General features: G+C 34.4%; 2 long non-coding RNA genes across 2 annotated transcripts; both read right to left on the bottom strand.

Annotated features, from left to right (window-relative positions):
- Positions 1-2,199: 2,199 nt before the first annotated feature.
- Positions 2,200-3,241, bottom strand: LOC107991208 (uncharacterized). The gene is made up of 3 exons (XR_001763140.2): positions 2,900-3,241; positions 2,728-2,791; positions 2,200-2,644 (listed from the first exon to the last, which is right to left on the bottom strand). It is a non-coding gene; the product is annotated as an uncharacterized LOC107991208 (long non-coding RNA).
- Positions 3,242-20,182: 16,941 nt separating this feature from the next.
- LOC127149790 (uncharacterized) lies at positions 20,183-21,471 on the bottom strand. Its single transcript, XR_007821477.1, has 4 exons — positions 21,217-21,471; positions 21,043-21,119; positions 20,906-20,969; positions 20,183-20,300 (listed from the first exon to the last, which is right to left on the bottom strand). It is a non-coding gene; the product is annotated as an uncharacterized LOC127149790 (long non-coding RNA).
- Between the last annotated feature and the right edge of the window lie 4,617 nt (positions 21,472-26,088).

Here is a 26,088-nt window from a genome sequence, read left to right as displayed (position 1 = left end):
TGATGGAATATCTTTTCACCTCGAGGAGAATGTTCAATATTGGAAGTTCTTGTACAGCGGAGATTAGCTAATGAGGTAAATGTCTCAGATAAACATCATTCCTGTTTGAGTATCATGAGTCTTATTGAAAGGACAGGTTTATCCAAAACTATTTCGGATGTAGGACCATTTTATCCTCAGCTAATTAGGGAGTTTATAGTTAACTTACCAGCTGATTTTAATGATCCTAGTAGTCCAGACTGTTCACATTAGAGGTTTCAAGTTCAAAATTTCTTCCGCTATTATAAATGGTTTTCTAAGAAATAATATTGCTCTTGATTGTTGTCTGACTGCTCCATCGAATGAAGTTTTAGCATCTGTCTCAGCTGGTGGGATATTATCTTCCTGGCCAGTGAATGGGATTCACACAATTTCTCTGAGTGTCAAATATGCTATATTGCACAAGATCGACATTGCAAATTGGTTCCCTTATTCTCATGCTTCTAGTGTGTCTATTGCCTTGGGAACTTTTCTATATTAGATTTGTAACGACGACGTGGTGGATATGGAATTGTTCATTTATAATAAACTACTGCGGCATGTAGGATCATTTGACATTAAAATTCCTATTGCTTTACAATGGTTCTTCTCTGGTCTTCTTCTTCATTTGAATTCTGCGGTTTTGAGAGAATCTGATGCTCCTGGACTGGACCCCAAGACTTTTTCCCTCACTTACAGGCTGTTTCGAGGGAGTCATGTGCCTAACATAGTTCATGACATGCATCCCTCTCGAGGTCCTCGCGTTTTTGACACAAACGATTAGGAGGAGGATGCTGCTGGGTTCTTCGTTGACTGAAAGTTAGCTTCCAAGATTGTTAATTATCTCACTATTAAGTCTCGAGCTCTTTCTACTTCTATAAATCTGTTGTCTGAACGCAGGTTAGAAGTTGACTCTCTAATTTGTCACGTGAAGTCGTTTCCTCCTTCTACAAGTAAGGGGGACCGTGATCATGAATAATATTTTTTTTTGGTGTAAAAGGGGAGAAATGGCAAGGTTAATTGTTGATTGCTGAATGTGGGTGGTTGACTGATCAGGATGTTGGATCTTTGTTGCCTGTTTATTTCAGAAGTTTCTCATGTAGTTTTATTTAATCTTTTTGAAAGGATGTATGCTGCTTCTAGAATTTATCTTCTGTTGTTTTAAAAGACATCTGTCCTTGAAATGCTGACGTGTTTGGTTATTGTTGAAAAGATTGTGGTGATGCATCTACACTAGCTAACCGATCCTTGAGATGGCACTGAAAAAGCGTGGCATTGAACCAGGAAAGAAATATCTTCTTTTAGACAAAAAGGGGAGTTTGCTGAAGATTTTGTCTAAAAAAAATATGAGATTATTTTTTAAAAAATATAAGATAATCAAAAGATAAAAAGATTCCCCTTTATTTTAGGAATCTTCCAAAATATCTTTGTGAAAATAGGAAATATATAGAAGTCATATATATATATATATACGTCTAAAAGTTTTTTTTTTGTGTAGTGTTGACTGACGTATAAAACGATGAGTCAAATACAGTGTTGAAGGTTGAAAAACTATCGATTGCTTGTTTACTGAAGCCGGAGGTACGAATCAGTAGTAGAAGCAACATGTATGAAAAGGTAGTGCGATCTTACGACTAAAGATATTGGATATTGATCTAGTTTATTTATATGATGAGTAATAATAAGGACGAAGAAGTGATTTGAGTAATCACAACAGAAAATTCAGTAGAGTATGAAGATTATGCCCTAAAGATTAACTCATGCATTTAGGGGGAGCCTGAGGTCAAACACCATCGAGAAGGATGACTTATGCATTCAGGGGGAGCCTGATGTCTGAAGCTATTGAGCATGCTAAATAATTATATAGTAGAACGAATTTCATATGTTGATTCTATGTATTTTGATTGAAAGTGAATTTTAATAAAATTATTCATCTGGGCTGTGCGTAGCTCCCAAACGTAGGCATCATTGGCCAAACTGGGTCACCAAAGTTTCTTGTGTTCTTCTCTTTTGTTGTCCCTCTAGCTATTACAATACTTATTAATGTAACGACTTAACTTTTCAGACTAAGCTGAGGTCACTACCTACTACTAAGACACGATATTCAATCATATAATTTAACAAAGACTTCATTCAAAAGTTCATTAAAACTCAAGATATAATAAAATCGTCTTTGGGCCCAAATCCATTTAAACTCAAGATATAATAAAAATATACAACCTATGCTTGATAGCCCCAAATCTATAGTCCCTCAACAATACGATCCAACAGTATGCATAGGTTACACAGAACGTCTAGCTAATACTAAACCAACAACAACACAAACCAATAATAACCCAAGTTACAGATAACAACCAATTTCTCACCCTCACTAATAACCAATAGCATGACCGATCAATGTCAATCAAAACTACTCTTAGTGAATGTGTCATCCAAAACCATTGAAGAGAAAAAAAAATTCCAATACTACTTTTATAAGAGCATATAAAACAACAATTCACTGAGATCTCTGAATTATACATTCGTAGCATGTATTGCATTCCGGTCACAAATTTGAGTCTAGTAGTAGGAACCCTTACCTCGATTTAGCTACGTTCCTTAATCAACTAGAATCCAACGAACCAACCTAAACATAACACATGAAATTTAAGTACTAAAACGAGCAAGTTGCCCAAACCAGCCTTCCAATTGATAAACTTCCTAACTTACCCAAGCAAAAAGGAGAATAAAACTCTAAACAATGTTGTCGTAGTTCCAAGAAATGACTTCAAACCTTGAAGAAAGTCCATGATAACGAGCCCAATTAATCCGGCATTTTAATTTAGCAATTAAACTTAACTCAGCTAGGAAAATGCTAAGAAATTCACAATTTCGTTCTTACCTCGAAACCTAAAATGAGGCAAGAAGCGACAGAACACAAATTGAGCCAAACGTCGGCAGATGGAAGGAGAAGCAAGCGCAGCTCGGCTGGATTCGCGGTGGACGATCGTGGTGCGACGACTGGGCTTCAAACGAGAGGAAACGAGATGGGTTTGACGGAAGAGGTGGAGATGTGACGGGAAGAAGAAAATGAGAGGCGGCCGCCGACGCTTGGTAGAGACGAACGATAACGACGAATAGAGGCGTGGGGCTATGACTGCCGACAACTGGTTGAGGAGAAGAGGAAAACGAAAAGGCGAGAGGTGTGAATAGCTGTGCGAGAGTTTGAAGGAGAGGGGGGCTGTGCGGCGTGAGGAAAGATAGAAAAGAATGAGTTTGACTTAAGGTTATTTAAAAGAAAATATAATTTAATATAGTAATAATAATAATAATATAATAATAATAATAATATAGTATATATTATATTATCTTATATTATTTTATTTTGTATTATATAATTATAAATTCTATTTTCTTCTTTTTCTTTTTTTTTTCCTTCCCAAACTTAATTAGTTTTACACCCACAAATTTAGAAAAGAAAGAAAAATAAAATAAAATAAAATAAATTCAAGATAAAACTGTCAAGAATTTACCTAAAAAATTTGAGGCGTTAGAATTAACATGTGGATTAACTAAATGTTATTTGAACTGAAAAACATATCTCACATTGTATTTTCAGAATTAAACTGAAAAACATAAAATACCCTAATTGATTATAAACTTATGCAGAAAATTTGATTGCTATGTGATTACTATTTAATTGTCATCGGATTACCTTTTTTTTTTTTTTTTTTTTTTTTTTTTTTTTTTCAGTTTTAGTTAGTTTTTTTAAATTAATAGTTGATTAACTTCTAATTGTCATCTAATTACTTTTTTTTTTGTCAAACTTTTGATATTTTTTATTTTCTTTTGTTTGTCATCTGATTAGCTACTATTCTTTGACATGTCTAACTCTCAATTGATATTGATTGTTATCTAAATGCTTATTTGTTATCTGATGGTTGATTGATTGTTGTTTGGTATACATAGTGTATTTATTTGTTTCCTTAACTTCATCTGAATTCAGTTTTCTTTCGCTAACATCGAATGTCACAGATCATTATTCTCAAGGTTTGACATAAGATATTGGGCTTTCTAAGTACCAAAGCTTTATATGTTTGCTGATTAGAAAATAAAAAGAGATTCATCATGCTTGATTTTTAGCATAATTAATAGTCATTATTTCTGATAATCATCTAATTTTCAACTCATTACCACATAAAGTTCTTTTATTTTTGTCAGTTGGTTAGTCGTCTAGTTGACTTTTAATGGTCATATAATTACTTTATATTCTTGTTCACACAACTTAATAGTTTTTAATAAAATCACAAAGAAAAGGTATTAATCACATGATAATCAAATAGAAATCATAAAGTACTTCAAAATATCTATTAAAAATCACATGACAATTAGAGAACAATCAAATGACAATCGAACAAAAGCAACCCTAAATGTACCTAATATCAAATGGAAAATCACAACATACTTAATATCATTCAATCAAATAGCAATCACATGAGAACTTGATAGAAATCAAATAACGATTAGATATAAATTAGATAACAATCACATGGCAATATGTAATTTTAAACATTCAATAAAGAATGAACCATGATTATTTTGCCCCTTGACTAAGATTAATTGCATGCTTGAGCAAACTCTGCAAAATACAACTATACCATTTGTCAAACACCTAATGTACAGAGCACTACACGCACAGTGAAGCCTCTAAAACTGAGACCAAACTCGTCCATAAAACACAACCCTTAAATACAAGGCCTGCTCGTCGAAAATCAACCCAACCCGCTAAAGACCCATGTGGCACTAAATCGATCATTGATTGTGCTGCTGATCGAAACCCCAACATAAAGTACTTAACATCTAATGAAATTTACATGACAATCATATAAAAATCAGATAGCAATCACATGACAATTAGACAAATAATTGGGTGTCAACTGTTGGAATTTGTGTCCTAAAACTTGTACTTTGTTATTTGATTCAATAAATTTATTATTGAATGCTATAATCTAAAAACCAATAAATTTAGGTCCCGATGCTATTTTACTGAGTTTGTCAAATACACTTGAACTTTATGTATAGACATAAAAATGGATTAAGTTCAAGTTAATAGCCCAAATAGTCTATAGTGTATGAATAAGGTTGGGCGCCTTATTCTGGATAAACACTATGGATGCGGTCCGCTCCATAGTTAGTACAAACGATGTAATCCTGAATCGTTCATGTAGAGACATGGGAGTGGGGGCATCCTATGTAAATGGTTTGCATAAGACGGGAACCACGAAGTAGTCATTTTTAGTTATAACACAGTAAACTATAAACTGACTATTTCAATTATGATGACCTAGGAAACTTAATCTTAATCCTGAGCTATCTATGAACTTCTGTTCATTCGGTAGTATCCTTAAATCTGCAAAGGCAAGGGGTGCTCAACATCGCTGGTCCAAAAAGTCTCCCATTTCAGGGGTAAGACCGAGTGGATAGCTAGGGACATAGGGTGCAAGATGGAATTCACTCCTACCCACTTCTGGGATAGAAGATAGGTTGTTCCCTTAAGGACTGAATCCAAGTCTTGAACAAGGGGTCCCACCTTCTCATTGGCCTGAGAAGGATTCTGGTTTAAAGGTTGGGCCTTAAACCAATTATTCAATAATGGATCAGTGGGTCTTAAGGAGCAAGATGTAATCTCGGGGGTAAAACGATATTTTGACCCAGCCAAGATTACGAATAACCTGTGAAGGATCGACTTACCCATTATGGTTATATCAGGTAGACAAAAATATATCTATAGTAAAGGGAGTGCAACTAAGAGTCTTTATTGAAATGACTCTTTAGTTAACGAATGTTGATTAACCTTGGCCTAAAAGAGTTTAGCCAGTTAATCTCGAATCGTTGGAGCCCATGATCTATAGGTCCATTAGGTTCCCTTACTAGTTGATATGGATTCAACTAAGAACAAGTGTGTTGAAGTAATTCGAATTGTTCGAATAAAGATAAGAGAGAGAAACCGATAAATATATAAGATATAAGTCAGTAGAAATAAACTTTAAGTTTTGTGTTTAAATATGATTTAAATAAATATGAATATAGATTCATATTTAAAGGCTTGAAAAGTTTTGAAACGGTCAAAGTTGTAAAAGTCAACTTGTTGACTATTAACTTTGAGAAACAAAACTTTGACCGGGAGGTTAGAATTAGTCAAGACGGGAAAATTAGTAAAAAGTTAAAAAGTTGACTTTTGACTAAGAAAAGTCAAAGTTTGACTTTGACTTAAATTGGTCAAAATGACCAAAATACCCCTTTGACTAATTTCTTAATTATTAAATGTTAGTGGGCGATGTGGCAACTGATTATGAATTAAAGGCCACTAATTTCATTAAAGAGTCAATGAAAAGATTAGGTGTTGAACATATATGAAATAAATTGCATGTAAATTTCATATAAAACTTCTCATTACCGAATGAGAAAAGCATGAGGTTTTCTCTGAAAAACAACACCTAAACGATACACTCTCATCTCTCTCAATATTTTACTTCACAAAACTGAGTCCCACAACTCCGTTCTTGGTCCCGAGCATAGTAGGTCAGCTTGGTGGTTGTCCTTGTTCGTGATATTCATGTAGAGAAGGAAAAAAATTCAAAAAAGAAGCCCAAAACTATAAAAGGTATGTTTTTCGTTTACCTTTTTGGCTTCTCGTTTAAGAACATCGCATAGCATGTGCATGTTAGCTTCTAAATCCTTTAGGTGCATATAGAGTAAAGCATGATATTTTTCTTCCGCTGCACCATGCCTCTAGTGTTTTTTCCATCATCAATGAGTGAAATTTCTCAATAAGACAAAAACAACATTTCAAAATATGTTGTTAATATTGTCTAAGAACTATAATCTACCAAAAAGAATATCTCTTTAAGAAAATCAAAATAGACATCAAGTATTAATAAGATAAAACCACGTGACAATTAAATAGTAATCAAATAACAATCACCAACCGAATACATTCATACATTAACAACATATGGATAAACAAATGATAAAACCAGACACTTTTTGAGGCACCGATAAATAAAAAGAAAAGCAAAAATTTTTCTTTCACTCGCATAGACTTTTCTCACATAATAATAATAAACTTATTACCTTATATTGTTTGTCACATAGTTGGTAATTTACGATTGTCTTTCCATTGCCTTTTGCATCTACTTTAAAATAACGATACATTATTTAGTTGTTATTGCAATTGTTCAACACTAATGTTGGAGAACATCGTAAACTTCAAAACTTTAAAAGAGCACTTTACACATCTAAATGTACAGATAGTTTTAAAATGTGTTTTGGGGAAAGAAGAGGCGGAGACTAACTAAACAACACAAAATTAAATATATGAGCCACATTACACATCTAAAATGGGCAAACAAAAATATTAATATTGCACAAAAAGAAAATAATGGTTAAATGGAAAACTTAACCTGACCGTACTTTGAAAATCCACCCCATAATTTCTCCGATTAGAAAAATAAAAAATGAAAGGGAATTTTCTCAAACATCTTCTGCACACGATCAAACTTATTGTTATTAAAAAAGAACCTTTTTTCTATGTGAAATCATTCTAGCTGCCACCTTCTCTTCGACCAGTTGTCATTGTTTGCTTTGGGTGTCGTCCGCTCGTTGTCGTGTCTCCTAGTTGCCATCGGAGGTCTCGTCGTCCCGTTGCAACATAGATTGAAGCTTAGCAGCTAATCAACTTTCTCTTTCATCCATCTCTTGCACCATTGTCGACTTCAGTTTTCCTTCGCCGTTCAAGTCGTGCCATCATAGAGGGTGTTTGACTAGATTATAGTAATAAAAAAAAGTATCCATGAATTTCACTTTAAAAATGCAGAAATTAGCTCCTCTCTCAACGTGGTGTTTGGTTACCTCTAAGTTTTTCACTTTTTAGGTTTCTCACCAATTGAAATAGTTTCAAAATTGTCGTTAAGTGTAATTTACTTTATTGTCTCAAACTTAAAAATTATTTTAATATCCTTAAATAATTTGGCTGTAAATGCAATTTTAAAAAAACTGCTTTCATTCTTGATTTTGCTATCAATTCCCCTAAAACATTTTCGTCCATCTCAATTTACAAAATCACATTTCAAAGTTTTAAATTTGTACAACTCATTTGTACTTTTAGTATATAAAATACAAATAAAATAAAATAACTAGAGTTTGATAATCAAATTTAAAACTTTTCTAAGAGTACGATTTGAAACCAACTCATTTGTACTTTTAGTATTTGATTTTCATTCAGAGTCTTGAATATTTTCACTGTTACACACTCTTTTAACATTATTTTCCCAAAACCACTGCTTAATTAACTCTAATAATTAGTTTTCAAAGAATACAAATAACTTTTAGTATATATCATTGTCAAAGTCTTGATATAATTAATTTTATCATAACTCAATAATTTGAACTTTTTTTGAACTTTTTTTTTTATCGATTAGTGATTTAATATGGTATTAGGATAGCGGGACTCTTATTGAAATTCCTATAATATTATTTTCTTCCCAATAATATTAATTTTTACTTAATGAGATTCAAATCACAAAACTTTTAACTGCTACATAGTATATGTAATATGTTAGTTGAATTTTGCTTATTTTCATAGTCAAAATAACTATGTCTAATTTGACCCAAAAAGTGTATGTATGTAAAAATGGGCAGTGGTATGATTTTTTCTTATAAGTTAGGAAGTTTTGGTGTATTTAATAACTTTCGGTGGTGTTTAATATTTTCTTTGGCATTGCCTAACATTGACTTGAGGAATTTGAGGGTCTTTGAGAACTAAAAGCAATTTCTTCTTAAGAGAAAGAAAATTAGGTAAGGAAACATTTTAGCATACGTACATGCAAATATTGCTTTCTTTTTTGCTACTTTCACAACATGTTTTGGCGTTGACTTCAAATGGAAGAAGATGCAATTTTTCTTTGTTTAGTTAGTTGGATCAATATTATTTGATAATTAACTCCATAATCATGCCTTTCTCCTTCAAATTAATTTAACTATCAACCCAACTTCCTACTCTACCAATGGAAAAAAATTTATCATTTAATCTTCATTAAACACGTTGTTAGATTAAGTTATAAATTCATGTACACGTATTGAAGTTGATTGGTTAAGTTATTGAAATTATTATTTTTTTCTAATTTTGATAGAATGTATTTGTTAAAGTAGAACGAGGGTGTAATCCAAAACTTACCCACCTATTACTCGTCCTCAACGTTCATGTATTCCCAAGGTTTGAATCAAAATGTCGTTTAAACAACTTGTTTTGAGCATCTTTTGACAAGTGATCATCCTATAATTTAATAAACAAAAAATTTATTTTCAAACAAATTGAAATATGCCATATTCGCCCATAAATAAACAATTATCACATTTACTTTCAATTTTCAGTACGACCTCTTTGATGTTTTACTTAAGAATTTCCCATTTTTACCTAGTCGAGAATGTTTTCCAAATGATAGCTTGATCTTGTGATGGTAATAATATTCCCTTTTTATTTTTATTGGTGAATAAAAAAAAGCATAAAAATTTGTTAAACATAACATAATATATAGTAATTTGGTAATTATGTTAGAATATAAAGCTTACCAACTCTCCGCTCAAATTTGCATAACATTTGCAAGACATTCTAAAATTTTAGAATGTGGTTTTTTCACATAGGCTATGTATGCACACAGTATATCCTAACAATCATTGAAAAAAGGAGTAAATCTATAGATAAGTCATAGAAATTAGGTGAAACATAAGACCCGTATAGGTCTATTTAGGTCATGAGCTAAGTAGGCGGGGTTGGGTTCCTAGGCAAGCCGGTTGGTAGGGAGTCCTTGGTTGTTTTGGTTATCCATTTGGTTTACTCTTTGCCTTTACTACCTTTGTCTCTTATTCCTTCGAAAAGTTTGCTCAATCTTAGTGTCAAGTACGAATTAGGTTGTTCACCCTCACTCATAAACTTGTTCACACAATCTTCGGCTAAAGTGCGTGATCTAGCTGAAACAAAGCTTGTGCATAAGATTAGCGCATGCATAGATTGAATTCAAAAAGGAAAAATCCTTAAGTCCCCAACAACGGAGCTAAAAACTTGGTTGTTAAAATTATGTGCATATGCAATGGCTCGAGGATATGTCATGTTTAAGCTCTAATTTACGACCTATTAGAAGTAAATCATGTCTTGCATTGCTAAGAATCTCAAGATATGCGCGCAATACAAGTTTTCCTCTCTATCGTCCAAGTGTAAGCGAAGAGAGGTTTCCTAGTAAGTCCATGTCTTAGAAAGTCTAGGGCCGAACACATAGACTTAATGTTCTTAATGATCTTATCGTGCAGCTATGCTGTATTTTCTAAAGTAAGATTATACAGCTATGGATCAATAAACTTGCTCTCTGGCCAAAGATTGCGTACTATTTTCTAAAGTAGAGGTTTCAATTTATAGGCGATGAATGATATTGACAGGACATCCTATGCTTCACTAATGCCTCTGAAAAGTTGCATCAGTGCCGTGCAGACGTCCTTTTGTCCTTTTTCTGACATTCACTCCAACCAAATTTGTCTTCTAGCGCATCAGATCGCGTACCTTGATTGCTTGTCGTCACGTTGGTCAGACGCATCTCCTTACATAATGTTCTATCGCCAAGCTCTACTTCTTTTTGCCTATTATCCTGCGATAAAACACGTAGAACACAATAAAATAGGGATGAAGTTCTTTTATAAGATGTGGTACACAAGTTGATCAAATAACTTACTTTTTTTTTTGTTTTCTTCTATTCGTAAGCGATAAGGCTTCATTATTTTACATAAAAGGCCATAATAACTTGTATTTCTACAAATTATAACCTTTACCTTATCCAAAGGCCATCAACAATGAAGAAATCTCCCTCCCCGTGGAGTGTGCGAAGAAAGGCATTTAAAAAATTATTGTATCTGAATGGGACACCACATGATTGGAAGCGACCATTGGAACCAAGCCATAACCACATGTTGAGAAGGGAATTATTGTTAATGACCCACTCTCCAAAGGAAATACTATCTTGGAAGTAGCTGTGGAGACAAATACCCCTGTGCCACAACATGATGAAACCCAATAATCTACGACACAGAATGATGATGATGTCATTTATGACATCATAAATGCAACTGTTTGCAAGCTTACATTCGAGTATTTTGACGAAGTATTGGCTGTACAAAAGCATCGTGGGAGCAAATGACTTGTTGCAAGCTTAAAATGTAGAAACGAAAGAAAAGTTGAATTCAATGGCAACAAGTCATGAACAAATATCATCCGCAATCTCAAACCTTACTTCGTTCATCCTTGCATAATTTGAGATGATTCACCAAATGGGGATGCAATGTGATAGGCAATTTCACACTTCAATGAATAAATCCGTGCGGTGTCTATTCAACACATTCCAACACTTAAAATACCACCAAATTTTAAAAAATCATTCCCACCACTCCAACCATAGAACCTAGGCGATCCTCATCCTTGCCAAGAAGAGTAAATTTGAGGGTGTCTTCCTATCTTTTATATTTTTTGTTATTTTGCCTTTATTATTCTTTGCTCTTTTGTAAGATTGCATATGCCCTTCTTACCAAACAATCACTTTAGTACAAATTTTCTTCTTATTCTATGATTTCTACTTTTACTTGTCTTTTGCTTTCATTTTTGTACTCTTTGCAATTATGCCTTTTTGTTGATTTGCAAGGATAACTTCTATGATAATACCTATGCGTAGTATAATTTAGCTTGTATCTAGTAAAGAGTCTTTCCTTAACAGAACTTATTTTGAACATATTGCTGGAATTCTTTAGACGAGCAAGTTTTATGTCAAACCTCTTTTGTGAAATTTTTTAAACTTCGTCTTACCATTCACTTTTTCTCAATGAGGACCTTAAGACGCTAAAAAATTTGGGGGTGTACGAAGTCCGAACCAATGTGTTCGAAAAATCAAAAAACCTTTTTCATGCATTTGAACAAAATTCAAATTTCTACTAAAAAAAAATAATTTATTCTTTTATTCAAATTGAAAAAAAAAAACTCCAATGTTGTCACCTCTTAACAAAAAATAGGAAGCAAAACTTAAAAAATCTAAGAGTAAAGTAAATAAGCGGCAATAAGAGTTGTAATTGAGGAGAGGAACGAACTCATAGAATACCTATCATTTCGCACTCAATGCTAAACATGAATAATTAATAAAAAGCTCTTAGCCCAAAAAGGAACCCATAATTTTCGGAACAAATGTCATTTCTTAAAAATGAATATATGATATTTTGGAAATGAACAAAAGTATTTTGAGACTTAAGTTAATTGCATCTAGAAACCATAAATATTCTATAATTGAGGATTAGGCGAGGAAAGTATGAGGTGTTTAGCTGCAAGATAAATTAGAATAGCATTTGAGAAGTTTAACGAGGAAGGCGAAAAGGAGGAATTCTTAGAATTATGGATTGATGCTTGAGAACAAGCATTATTCTAAATTTGGGGTGTGACAACTTGTAAAAAACAAGTTATTATAGCCTTTTGAGTAGAATAATGAAGCCTTAATGCATAAAATTGGAAGAAAACATGTAGGAAAGTAAGGAAATTGACTAAGTTGTGCATTGCGGATTACAAAAGAGCCTTATACCTAATTATCACATTTTAGTGTTTTATTTTAGGATTTTAGGCGAGATGAAGAGCAGCCTGGTAGGATAATGTCAGGTGAGAAGGATGTATGAGAACCAATCTGGTGACCACTATAGCAAGACTAAGCGAGATAAAGCAATAGCAAACAAAAGAGTGGTTGGCGCGAAAACCTGCAGCAGACGTGAATATCTGTAAAGCTGATAAAGGACCTTTGTGGCGCCAACTCAAAATTTTCAAAATTAATTAGAGAACATTCTACCTGCTACTCATACCGTCCTGTCACATCACTTTTCGCCTATAAATAAGAGGCTTCTTCTTTATTGGGTATGTGCAAATTTTGGAAACCCTTATTATAGAGAGATTCCCCTATGTCATTTCCCCTCTGTGTAAAGGAAAAACCCAGTCAAAGAGTATGAACACTATACTCTGCGACTTGTTTCACCTTTTTATGTTCCATTTGTGTATTTTGTAACATTAACTTATAGTATTAACTCCATGGCTGAGAGGCTTAAAGCTTTATTTATAATACCGACGTTTTCCTTTTATCATTCTCCCATATTTCATTATCTTTTCCTTCATTGCATGTTTAGTTAATTGTTTTCACAATGTAAGTTGTTTTAACACTAGAGATTCTGCTTAAATGCATTATATGTCTTGCTTAGCCCAATACAGTCGTCAATACCATATCTTCTTTGAGAGCAAAGAAAAGGTAGTGTCTGTTATCACTTAACGTGTGATGACCCGTGTTTTGCTTACCATACGACGAGGATATTGTAGCAATAAAATATTGTTGCCGAATTTTTTTCTTGCATATATCTCAGAGATGAACAATATGTGTGGCGAAGGCACCAACAGGTTGCTCGTCTTAATAAAAAATTACTTATACTTCAAACAAATAGAATAGATACAAATCCTAAATTAACTTCAAGTATTTGGAACTTGAAGTGAGCTAGTATGGCGAAAGTATCGAGAGATTGCTCGCCTTAATTCTAAAGTTAATAAATACTTTGTACCGCCTCGAAATATTAAGCTCTTATGTTTTAAGTATGATTAATTAAATTTTCCTTCATTTCCATTCCAAAGCAATGAGTTCATGTTTCATTCATAACATAAGGTTGTGAAGCGAGGCAGATTCATTTAGGAAGCTAGTTCCCTTTGTTTGACCCTGAATTCACCAGAAAACCTCTTTCATCGCTTGCACTTGGGCGAGAAAGAGGAAAACTTGTACTAACATTTCATTATTATGCATTTAGCAATGCATAGATAAGGCAAGCACCTTTTACCGCACAACCCTAACTTAAACACCATGTTCAATCGCATTATTAGAAATTTGCATGACAGATCCACGAATTAACTTTGCATATATCGTATAGTACATACTTCATGCAAGTAAAAGTTATAAGCAAACAAAATGTTATACCATCTATCTTCATGTTTTTCTTTTATTAATATTAAACCTTATACATTCCAAATATGCAATTACTTCCTTTTAAATGAAGAAATACGAATCATTTTCGTATGTTGGGCGATTAAGAAAAGAACAATGAAGATATATGTCTGGTAAACAGTGCAACCTCACACACAATACTTACAAATAAAAAATATTTTTCCAAACTGACAATTCTGAAAGAAAAAGTTAATACAATTTCAGATTATGAGAACTTAATTGAAGAATTTAGAAAAGTAAATATTATATTGTCTAGAGGAACAAAATTCATAATTGATAATGCATATTATTCTCTAGTCAATAAAAAAAAAATCTATTGAGTAATACTATCTCAAATGGAAAACGTATTAGAAAAGTTGTCTGCTTTATCTTCTGGATTGTATTATACTTATATATGAGTAATAAAAACATACGCAACAATGAACCTAAAGTTCATGAATCCATACATTTTTGTAATTTTGCAAAATTGATCAGATCATCTAGGATCTATAATGATGAAAAGAATTATTGAAAATTCACGTAGACATCCATTGAAGAACCAGAAGATTCCTTAATCTAATGAAATATCTTGTGATGCTTGCTTTCAAGGAAAATTAATAATTAGACCATCAATAGCTAAAGTGAGGACCAAACCACCTACATTTTTAGAACAAATTCTGGTGATATTTTTAGACCCACTAACCCACCAACTGGACCATTTAAGTATTTTATGGTATTAATAGACACATCCAGTTGATGGTTAAATGTATGCTTATTATCAAGTCAAAATCTTGCATTTGCAAAATTATTTTTTTAAATAATTAAGTTCAGAGCACTGCTTTCTAATTATACAATTAAGAACATTCGACTTGATAATACTAGAGAATTTACAATCTAAACATTTGATAATTATTATATGTCTATTGAAATAAGCGTTGAACATCTCGTAGCTCATGTTCATATATAAAATGGTTTAGTAGAATCATTTATAAAACGTTTGCAATTAATGGCTAGACCCATTTCTTATGAGAGCTAAACTTTACACATTTGTATGGGGACATGCTATTTTGCATGCTATATCACTTGTGCGTATTATGTCAGTAGCTTATCACAAGTACTTATCATTACAATTAGCATGTGGCCGTGAGCTAAATATTTCTCATTTGAGAATTTTTGGATGTGTAGTAAATGTTCTAATTGCTTCACCAAAACATACTAAGATGGGTCCTTAAAGGAGGTTAGGAATATATGTTAGATTTGATTCCCTATCAATTATTAAATATCTTGAACCCCCATGGTTAATATATTTACAGCACAATTTGATTGTCATTTTAATGAAATAAATTTTACAATGTTACAGGACGGAATTAAGAAGTTAGAAAAAGAAATTACATGGAATGTATCATTATTGTCTCATTTAGATCCTCATATAGATCAATATGAACTTGAAATTTAGAAAATAATTCATTTTACAAAATATAGCAAATCAACTACCAGATGCATTTTGTAACGACCCAACTTTTTATACTAAGCTGAGGTCATTACTAAAAAGAAACAATGACAAGAGACACTTTTTGAAACGAGGGAAGAATAAATTTTCATTAAAAACGGAATATTAAAACACTGAAACATAAACGCGGAAGCAAAACTGAGTCCCCATATGGCATGTCACGGATCCTTCTCTGTCGCTCGCCAGCTTTCCTCTACCTTTACCTTCACTTGAAATGTTAAACATAGAAAGAGTGAGTATAAACATATACTCAGTAAGGGACCTACTACTAGTCCCGCTAGGTATCTGTTAACTTTCCATTAGAGTCCTGTAAATGGTACCCAATCTCTGGCACGTTCCCGAACACGTGCAACATGCGCTCCCATAGGAACGAAAATCTAGTCTTCGGTGTCCCGGGGGAGCACTTAAGACATGCTGGTCTATAGTGAACCCGGGGGTAACACTAAGACAATCGGGATGCGAGGACCCCGTCGAATCACTCGAATCATATATATATCCATGCTAGACTGGCGTCCCGTCGGACCACACAGTCCTGAATAGGTGGTGATCCCGAAGGACACCCATGCAGGTACGACTCTAATAGACAAAATTAACAGAACACACTATCCATAGCATGTAGCATAACATAACATCATAACATGGCATGAGTATTAATCTTAACGTCCTTAATCATGTGATTAATATATCATGCATTAACAATCATCAACATCAATCTACCAGTCATTAACATAACAGCAGTCATCATCATCAATCATCAACATAATAATCTCAGTCATCATCATCAACATCAATATAATGACAGTCATTATCAGTAGCATCAAGTTATGCATTTTAGCTACCATCAATGCATAATCATAATTACATGCGGTCTCTTAAATTCAGTTCGAATGTCTAGTAGGAGAATCTCTTACCTGGAGATTTTAGCCAAACAAGGTACTCCTTAGTTGACAGTAAAAATTCTCCAATTAACTTGATCCTAATCATAAAAGAAAAACTTAGTATCTTAATTAATGAAATTAGCAATTGGCTAACATCCAAAAATCCTCTCAAATTAATTAACTTTCTAAAAATTGGGGTTGAAACCAATTCAACTTTGATTGGGAAAAATCCAAGATTTAAATCTTAAAAAGTTTAGCCAACTGAACCTTTACAGAAACCCCAAATAGATCCAAAATTAAATTAATAAAATATTAATTTAATTTTATTGGCTTACCAAGGTTACTCAGATGGAGGTTGGAAAATCCTCTTATCCTTGATGAAAAATTCATCACTTTAAATCCTCAAGCTTCCAAAGAGACCAATCTTAACTTCAAGTGAGGCGGCGACAGCAGAGGGTTATCTTAGAGAAGAAGATAAAGAACATTTTTCTTTTTCCTTTATTTCCATCTTAAGCATTTCAATGTTATTTATAGACCCAAATAATAACAATAATAATAATTATTATTATTTCCTTTTCCTTTTAGGATATATATATATATATATATAATACCAAATATATACATATATTTTTATTTCCATTATCTTTCCTAAATAAATGCCTTAATCTTAGGCATTTATAACCATTAGTAATAATAATAATACTTCTTTATTATTATTATTTTTCTCTCACCAAAATCTACAATAAATATATATTTATTTAAACCATTATTCTCTCTTATAAATAAATATATATCTTTTTCGTCCAATCAAATCAACCATCTCTCTCCTTATGGATTATCTTCTTTTCCAAACAAATATAATTATATTCCATCATATAATTAACTTCACTTTTCCATATTATTAATTAAATATATATATATCTATATATATATACTCAATTAATTACAATTCCACCAAAACTAACTTTTCTCTCCAAAATCTCAAATTAGCTTAAATCCTCAATTCTTTTAATCAATCAAATCTTTTCCAATAAATCACTTATAACTTCCAACATGAATTATCTTAACCCAACCATAGAAACTCCACTCCATAATCAATATTTATCTTTCTGCAGAATAATTAATTATCATCAACAATAATTAATTATTATTTACCTTTCTTCCAAAATAAGTAATTAAAAATAATTAATTATCTTCTACAATAATTAATTATTATTTATCTTTCTCCAAAATAATTAATTATCTTCCACAATAATTAATTATTATTTATCTTTCTCCAAAGTAATTAATTATCTTCCACAATAATTAACTATTATTTATCTTTCTCCAAAGTAATTATCCTTTTACAAATAATTATATTTTCCCAAAATATAATTATTTTACTTTTTCTCCTTTAATAATTATTCTTTCTCCAAAATACAATTATCTTTTCCTTAAATAATTATATTTCAACAAATATAATTATCTTTTCCTTTAACATAATAATTATATATATTTTTTCATATATACATATAATTACCAAATCTCCAACAAACTTTTCACCCCACAATTTAATTAAATAACATCCATAATTATTTAATTAAATTCAACTTCAACAACACTAAAAATCCACAACTTTACTTAATCCTCTTAACCTACCATTTAAACAAAAACTTAACAAACACCACATGCCAAAACCTCTAATTAATTAAATATTCATCCAAGAAATATTTAATTAATTTCAATTCCAACTTAAATCAAATAATTCTCATTAAATGGATTCAAAATAACACCCAACAAATTATCTTAATTTTTGGGACGTTACACATTTGTAGATGCAAATAAAGTAACTAAATCACATATAGCAACTGCAAATGTCCAATAAAAAATTAATATCCTAATAAAACAAGTTGTCATTAATGAATCTGGAACATGCCAAAAGTGTGGTGGACTGGTAAGTTCCAAAGATAAAAATACTCAAAATGACTCGATTAAGGATGTGGATGTTCCAAAAGAAATAAAAAATATGGACTTCTGATAAAAATATCAAAGAAGATAAAACAACCAAGGATAATTATGAGATTTCGGTAAACTATGTTATGATAGGAAAAAAATGGAATCGAACAAATATAATTGTTGACAACATTTTTGCATATAATGTTGCTCTTGATATTGTAACAAAAAATGAAGATCCTTAACCAAAATCTATTGAAGAATGTGACAGAGAAAATATTGATCTTTGTGGAAAGAAGTAATTGAGGCATGATTAAATTAACTTTCAAAACGTCAAGTTTGTGGACCAACAATCCAAACACAAGAAGGTGTCAAACATGTAGTATATAAATGGGTATTTGTGAGAAAAAGAAATGAAGATAATGAGATCATAAGATATAAAGCAAGATTAGTTGCACAAGATTTTTGACAAAGACCTAGTTGTAACGACCCAACTCCTTATACTGAGCCGAAGTCATTACTAAATGTAAATAACATAATTTAAGTCATAAAGTTTGGTCAAAATGAATAAAACCTCAGAATTTTATTTATAAAAATCAAATCAGGGTAAAGTGCGGAATATAAACAAATATTAAAATCCTACTCGGGCCCTATCTACTCTTAAAGAAGCGAAATAGTAAATAAAGAAGAAAAATAAAACTCAAGTACTGAATGTTTAAAACGGGGTGTAAGCGGAAGCAGAAATCCCTATGGCTCGCCACGGTCACTTCTGGTCGCCCGCCAGCTTGCTCTTGCCCTTACCTCGGCCTCTACCTGAAAAACATGACAGAGAGAGTGAGTATAAAATACTCAGTAAGGGACCCACTACTAGTCCCACTAGGTGCCTGTTAACTTCCTATTAGAGTCCTGAAAATGGTACCCAATATCTGGCACGTTTCCGAACACATGCAACATGCGCTCTCGTAGGAACGAAAATCTGGTCTTCGATGTCCCAGGGGAGCACCTAAGACATACAGGTCTATAGTGAACCCGGAGGAAACACTAAGACAATCTGGCTGCGAGGATCCCGTCGAATCACTCGAATCATATGTATATCCATGCTAGACTGGCATCCCGTCGGACTATGCAGTCCTAAATAGGTGGTGATCCCGAAGGACACCCATGTAGGTACGACTCTAATAGACTAAGCTAACAGGTACCCTAACCATAGCATACATATACATAACATCATCATGTAATTGTATCAGTCTAAACATCATCTCACATCTCATCACAATATCCAACATACAGTCATAATAAGCCACTTCATCACATTACCATGCCATCGTATAAAACACATCATGCCCTCAATAATTAACATATAGTTATGCAGTCTAGTCCTCAAGTGCATAACTAGGAATGCATGTGGTCTCATGATTCTAGTCGTAGAGCTAGTAGTAGAAATCTCTTACTTGGAGATTACCCAATGAGTCCTAGCAGTAACAACACGCTCCCCCAAGCGGCGAAAGTCCTAAAGGATCAGGAACCCACAATTTAATAATTTAACCCTCAAAGAAAAATGGTTCGAACTGTAACGACCCAACTCCTTATACTGAATCGAAGTCATTACTAAATATAGAACAAGTGGTTTAAGTCATAAAATTTATTAGAAACGCATAAGGTTTGAGAAATTTTATTTATGAAAATTCAAACAAGGTAGTTATGCAAAAAGATGTAATGCGTTCTAAAGTCCTACTCGGACCCTATCTACATAATAAGATGATAAGTACTGAAGAATACTCAAACTCAGGTACGAAAGTCTAAAATAAAGATAAGCGGAAGCAGTAGTCCCTATGGCCCGCCACGGTCACTTCGGGTCGCTCGCCAGCTTGCCTTTGCCCTTGCCTCGTCCTCTACCTGAAAACATGAAATGAAGAGAGTGAGTATAAAATACTTAGTAAGGGACCCACTACTAGTCCCACTAGGTGCCTGTTAACTACCTGTCAGAGTCCTGTAACTGGTACCCAATCTCTGGCACGTTCCCGAACACGTGCAACATGCGCTCCCGTAGGAACGTAACTCTGGTCTTCGGTGCCCCGGGGGACACCTAGGACAATCGGGATGCGAGGACCCCGTCGAGTCACTCGAGTCATATCTATATCCATGCTAGACTGGTGTCCCGTCAGACCACACAGTCCTTAATAGGTGGTGATCCCGAAGGACACCCATGCAGGTACGACTCTAACAGGTCAAGCTAACAGGTACCCTAATCGCAGTTACATACACCTGGCATCAGCATATAACATAACAGATAAATCATCATTACACTCTCCATCTCCACATCTGTCTTACAGACATAACAGCTCTCGTCATCACACAACATGCTATAATATAACCATATCGTCATTTGCATCATACTATCATTGTTTTCATGCATCGTACGGTCTAGCCCTCAACACGCACAATTGAAGTATACAAAATCTCATAATTCTAAACATGGAGCTAGTAGTAGAATCTCTTACCTGGAGATTTACTTGACGAGTCCTAACCGCGAGGCAGTATGCTTTCCAAGCGACGAGGTCCTAACTGTTTAATATGCCAAAATTCGTAATTAGGTCACCAACGACTAATGGTTCAAGACTCATTTGAAATGACTTACCCTAGAAAGAGGTTGCAGTGCTCGAGCCCCTACTGAAGAAATCCCGCGCTGCAGCAATTACTTGGTCCAAGACGTCCCTTAAGGAAAATAATTTAATTTAGTCCCAAATTAAATTAATTAGCGTCCGAAACATTGAGTCTTACCGGGTAATGCCACAATAATTAATTTAATTACCAAAATTTAGGTGGATGGAGCCAAATTAGTCTTGGCGGCTCGGCTGGAAAAGGACAGGGACCGGCTCGGCTTGGCGCAGGCGCGGCTCGACTCGGCTCGGTATAGAAACTTTACGCGTGCGGCTCGGCTTGCGACAGGAGGGAGACGCGGCTCAGGTTGTGGTGCAGGCGGCGCGGCTTGCACGCGGGCGCGACTCGGCTACGCAGAAGCGCGCGGCGCGGCTCACACGCGGATGCACGCGGGCGCGGGTCGGGTTCCGGAGCGAGTTTTCGGTCGGATCTTTGCGCGCAAGACGCTGGCTTCCGGATTTCGGGTGGCGCGGTGGCTGCTGGTGGTCCGGCTACCACGGCTTCGCTCGGCGACGACTGCAAACGAGCGTTTCGGCTGTGCTGCGTCAGATCGAAGCGGCGCGACTCGGCTGGCTGACGGGTTGGCTACGGACGCGCGAGGGTGACTTCGACTTGGCTTCGGGCGTGCGAGAGACGGCTGCAGACGCGGCGCGGCGTGCGTAGCTCCTCATAGGCGTACGGCGGCTTGACTCGTCCGGCGCGGCTGGAAGGGTGGTTCAGCTCCTACTGCGGCTGGCTCTCGAGCGCTGGTGCTTGAACGGGCGGCGAAGGCGGCGACGCGGGTTGGCGGCTAGGGTTTCGGCGGCTAGGGTTTAAATCTTTAATTGCTCCTCTCTTTTTTTTTTTTGTTCTTCTTATGCACGGGTCCCAACGCAGCTTTATAAGAAAATAACTCTTTTCCTTTTCCTTTTAAAAAACCCAAAACAACCACCTCCTCTCTCTCCCCAAATCTCACCAAAAACAACCAACTTTAGTTTAATAAAGACTTCCCCAATGATTTCCAATAAAAAAAATAAATAAATAAAATACTTATTATCTTAAACAAAATAAGGATTCTCAACCTTAATTACTCGAGAAATCAAAATGGTAAGGTTCTTCCAATAAATTTAAAATTCCCATAACCACACTTAAATATTAATGACAATGAACAAAAAATCGAATTTGTTGGGCGTTACACGAACTCACTTGAAGCAGCTTACCCAAGATCAAGGTCGGGCTTGGTTTGGAATTAGTTGGACAAATCCCCAGCTCGACTTCCAGTTAGCTGAGTCAGTGTAATCCAACAACAAATTTAGTTAGAGTCAAACTACCCTAATTGGATAGGAAAAATCAAAATCGACCAACCGAGGCTTACCGAAAAGTGTGGGTCGAAACAGGGCTAAAAGGGAGCTCGGCGGCTCAATTGGCTCGGCTGGAGAGGCGAAAAGTCAGCTGGCGGCTCAGCTGGTAAGCTTGGCTCACGAATGCTGGCGCAGGCGCGAACGTGGCTCACGACAAAAGGCGCGCGGCTCGACAGGGCGTGCGCGACTCGTGCGGTGTGTGGCTAGGCTGCAGTGCAGGTGTGCCCGTGTGTGGCTCGACGCGAAAGGAGGGCGGCTCAGGTCATGAGGGAGAAGTGCGGGTCGGGTCGGCTTCGAGCGAAGGCGGACTTGCGGACGCGTGGGTCGCGTCTTCGGGTTCGGACGGTGGCAGAGGCGGAGCGCGGGTCACGTCTTCGAGTTCAAACGAGCGTATAGACGAAGCGCAGCCGCTCGGTGACGTTTCCGGACGGGGAGGAGACGCGGGGACGGAGCGGTGAAGGTCGGCGACTTGAGGCGCGGTCGACGAAGCGTTTCGCTCGACTGCCCGATCGACTTCACGGCTTGGGTTTTCGGCTTGCGGGGAACGAACGGCTGGCGACGCGGAGACGGGGCGGCCGGAGGCGCGACGGACGACGGCGGTGGCAACCTAGGGTTTTTCAAGAAAGGGGTTTTCCTTTTTTTCTTTTTTATCCTTTTTTTTTCTTTCTTCAAAAGTGTGATGATGACTTGCACGGGTCCCAAGGGCTCTTTTTTAAGGGAAAATAATAATAATAAGCTTGGTATTATTCTTCTCTTCTTTTTCTCTCATTTAACTAATTAGATCACTTAAATCTCCATTTAAATTCAAATACCCTTTCAAAAATTGAAAAAACCCTTCACAAATAATTATTTTATCCTTAAACCTCATTAATTAAGTATCCAAACACATAAAAAACTAAGGCCAACCAAAACAATCATTAATTCCAAACATTTAGACAATTCGATATTTTTCAAATATTCGATACTTCCACATTAAATAACACTAGAAATTCCAAATTTACCCTTAAGCTAATAAAACTAAGTACCCCAGATTTTGGGGCGTTACACTAGTATTGATTATGAGTAGATATATTCTCTGGTGGTGGATGCAATCACATTAAGATTTTTTATTGGCTTGAACATGCATCTCATGGATGTAGTCATAGTATCTTTATATGATCTCTTGATAATGATATTTATATGAAAGTCCCATAAGGATTTAAGATACTTGAAACATATAAATTAAGTTCTCGGAAACTATATTCAATAAAGTTACAGAGATTATTATATGGATTGAAACAATCAAGACCAATGTGGTATAATTGCTTGAGTGAATATTCGTTGAAAGAAGGATATCAAATAATCCAATAGACATTCTTCTCTGCTCCATCCTGGCCGGACAAGCACAAGGATTAGCTCAAGAACTCAATCTCAAAAGCTTTCTATCCTTCATCTTGGCCGAGAAACACCAATATTAGCCTCGGGATTTCACTTCTTTCTTCAATTTCATTTCTTTCTTCAAATTCTTTATATCAATAAAATTCGTCGATGTCTTTGTTTATATTCAGCTTTTGAGATTGATTTCCTGAACTAATCTGTAAGAAGTGAAATTGAAAAATGAAGTGAAATCTCGTGGCTAATCTTGGTGTTTTTTGATCGAGATGGAAGACAAAAAGCTTTAGAGATTGAGTTCTCGGGCTAATCCCAATGCTTGTCCGACCGAGTGATACAACATAAAAATGCAACTATATAATGATTACATCATTGATTAATTTGATGAAGTTTGCAAATCCTAGAAGTATGACCCTTGCCATGACAACTATTACTTCTTGTTGAACTACTATAAACTTCACCAATTGATGGGATTCTTAGAATGGTGATGGATGTGGGAACACCGATTGTGGAAATACTTGTCGCTTGTGATGGATGTGGAGAGAGATATTGTCGTTGTGTCACTAAGTAGAGACCAAAGTCACCAAATAAAATAAACGAAGAAGCTTAGAAGAAAAATAAAGGAAGAAGATGATGAAGTCGCCAAAAAAAAAAAACAATGAAGAAGACAATTCCTCTACAATTACTTAAGTGTGCTCAGGGGTATTTTTGGAAAAATATGAAAGTAATATATGCACCCTATTTTTTGCTATAGAATGTAAATACTTTGTATTTTATTATATTTATACAAATTCCCCTATAATTTCATGTGGAATGTAAATATTTTGCCTAATTATTCTATTTTTAAAAAATCCCCCTTAATTGTATCTACATTTAAATCATATTCAATTATATTTCTCTCAAAACTTGTAGTTTTAATATGTATCCTACAAGCATTAATTTTAACCTATAGTTTTAATATGAATCCAATTTGTATTAAATTAATAATTTATCTTATTCAAATATTTTATTCTCTCATAAATTAGTTTTCAACCAATTATAAAAATAAATTTATATTATAAAGTTAAATTAAAATTTAAACTTTTTACTATAATATATCATCATACAATATATTATTTTCCTAAGAGAATTTTAACTATTCAAATTCCATACAGAATATAATAAACTCATTTACCTTTTACGAGCTAGGAAAGGGACCTAGTGAATTTACATATCACAAGCTACAACGATATGAGATTAATTGACTAAACTTATTAACCACATGATTAATCAATATTTGTTAACTGTATATACACTTCACTAAAGACTCATAGTTGGACTCTTCTTACTGTAAATATATTTTTCATGTTACCGGATATAAACAAATAACATCAAGTTAGTCCTTCAGGTGTGTTCTTAAAACCAATTGAGTCAAATTACCATTTACCCCTAGGTTACTTCTTAGTTCTTAATTATCAGTGCTCTTCTTAAAAACAATGTGTTTATAGTCTAACCAATAGGAAAAAAAAAAGCCTCATTCATACCATCAATAGGGTAGGGTTCTTTGTTCAAGTTCTTGAGGCATCATTTAAAGAAAGACTCATCTACTTATCGTAAGTCAGAATGGAGTGAATTTCATATTGTGTGATTATGTTCCTAGCTCCCCACTCAGTATTGTCCTAATTAAGATGGTAAGCTTATTAAGTCAACAAAATAGGCACTCTCACCCGTACAAATCAAAGAATAATTCCTTGCAAACAAAAGTTTTCATACACTTAAGATTAAGACTAAGTTATCTAGGTCATCTTAGTGAAATAGAAACTTAACTAATGGACGGAGTTACATCTAGTGGTTACTGTTTCATGATCCAATCTTATGCAAACTCATTACATAGAATACCTCCACTCACATGTGACCTACACTAGCACACTATATCATTGGGTTTGTATCAAATACAATGGGTTGTATCCATAATGTTACCAAGATAAAGTACTCAGTCTTACCTTTATACTATAGACTCTTTGAGTTGTATCTTGAACATTGATCCATGTATGCCTCCATATACGGTTCAAGACTTATAAAGCAGCTTAAGATGTTAGTTTTTTGCATTTAGGGTTATAAAGACAAAACTAATAAAAGCAAATCAATAACACTTATTTAAAATTACAATAATTACACGAAAAACTGACTTATGTAACAAAACTCTAAACTATTTACGGCTCGTGTAACAAAACCCATAAAGTTAGCCATTTTTTAAATATTCCAGATTTTTCCTTTCATCTTTGTTTTCTTCCTCGTGATTCATCTTCCTTCTGTTATTTCGTCTTTTTCGT

The sequence above is a fragment of the Cucumis melo genome, chromosome 6 (genome assembly GCF_025177605.1).
Source record: "Cucumis melo cultivar AY chromosome 6, USDA_Cmelo_AY_1.0, whole genome shotgun sequence".
In the NCBI taxonomy this organism is placed as follows: domain Eukaryota; kingdom Viridiplantae; phylum Streptophyta; class Magnoliopsida; order Cucurbitales; family Cucurbitaceae; genus Cucumis; species Cucumis melo.
This window is presented reverse-complemented; position numbering and strand designations above follow the sequence as displayed.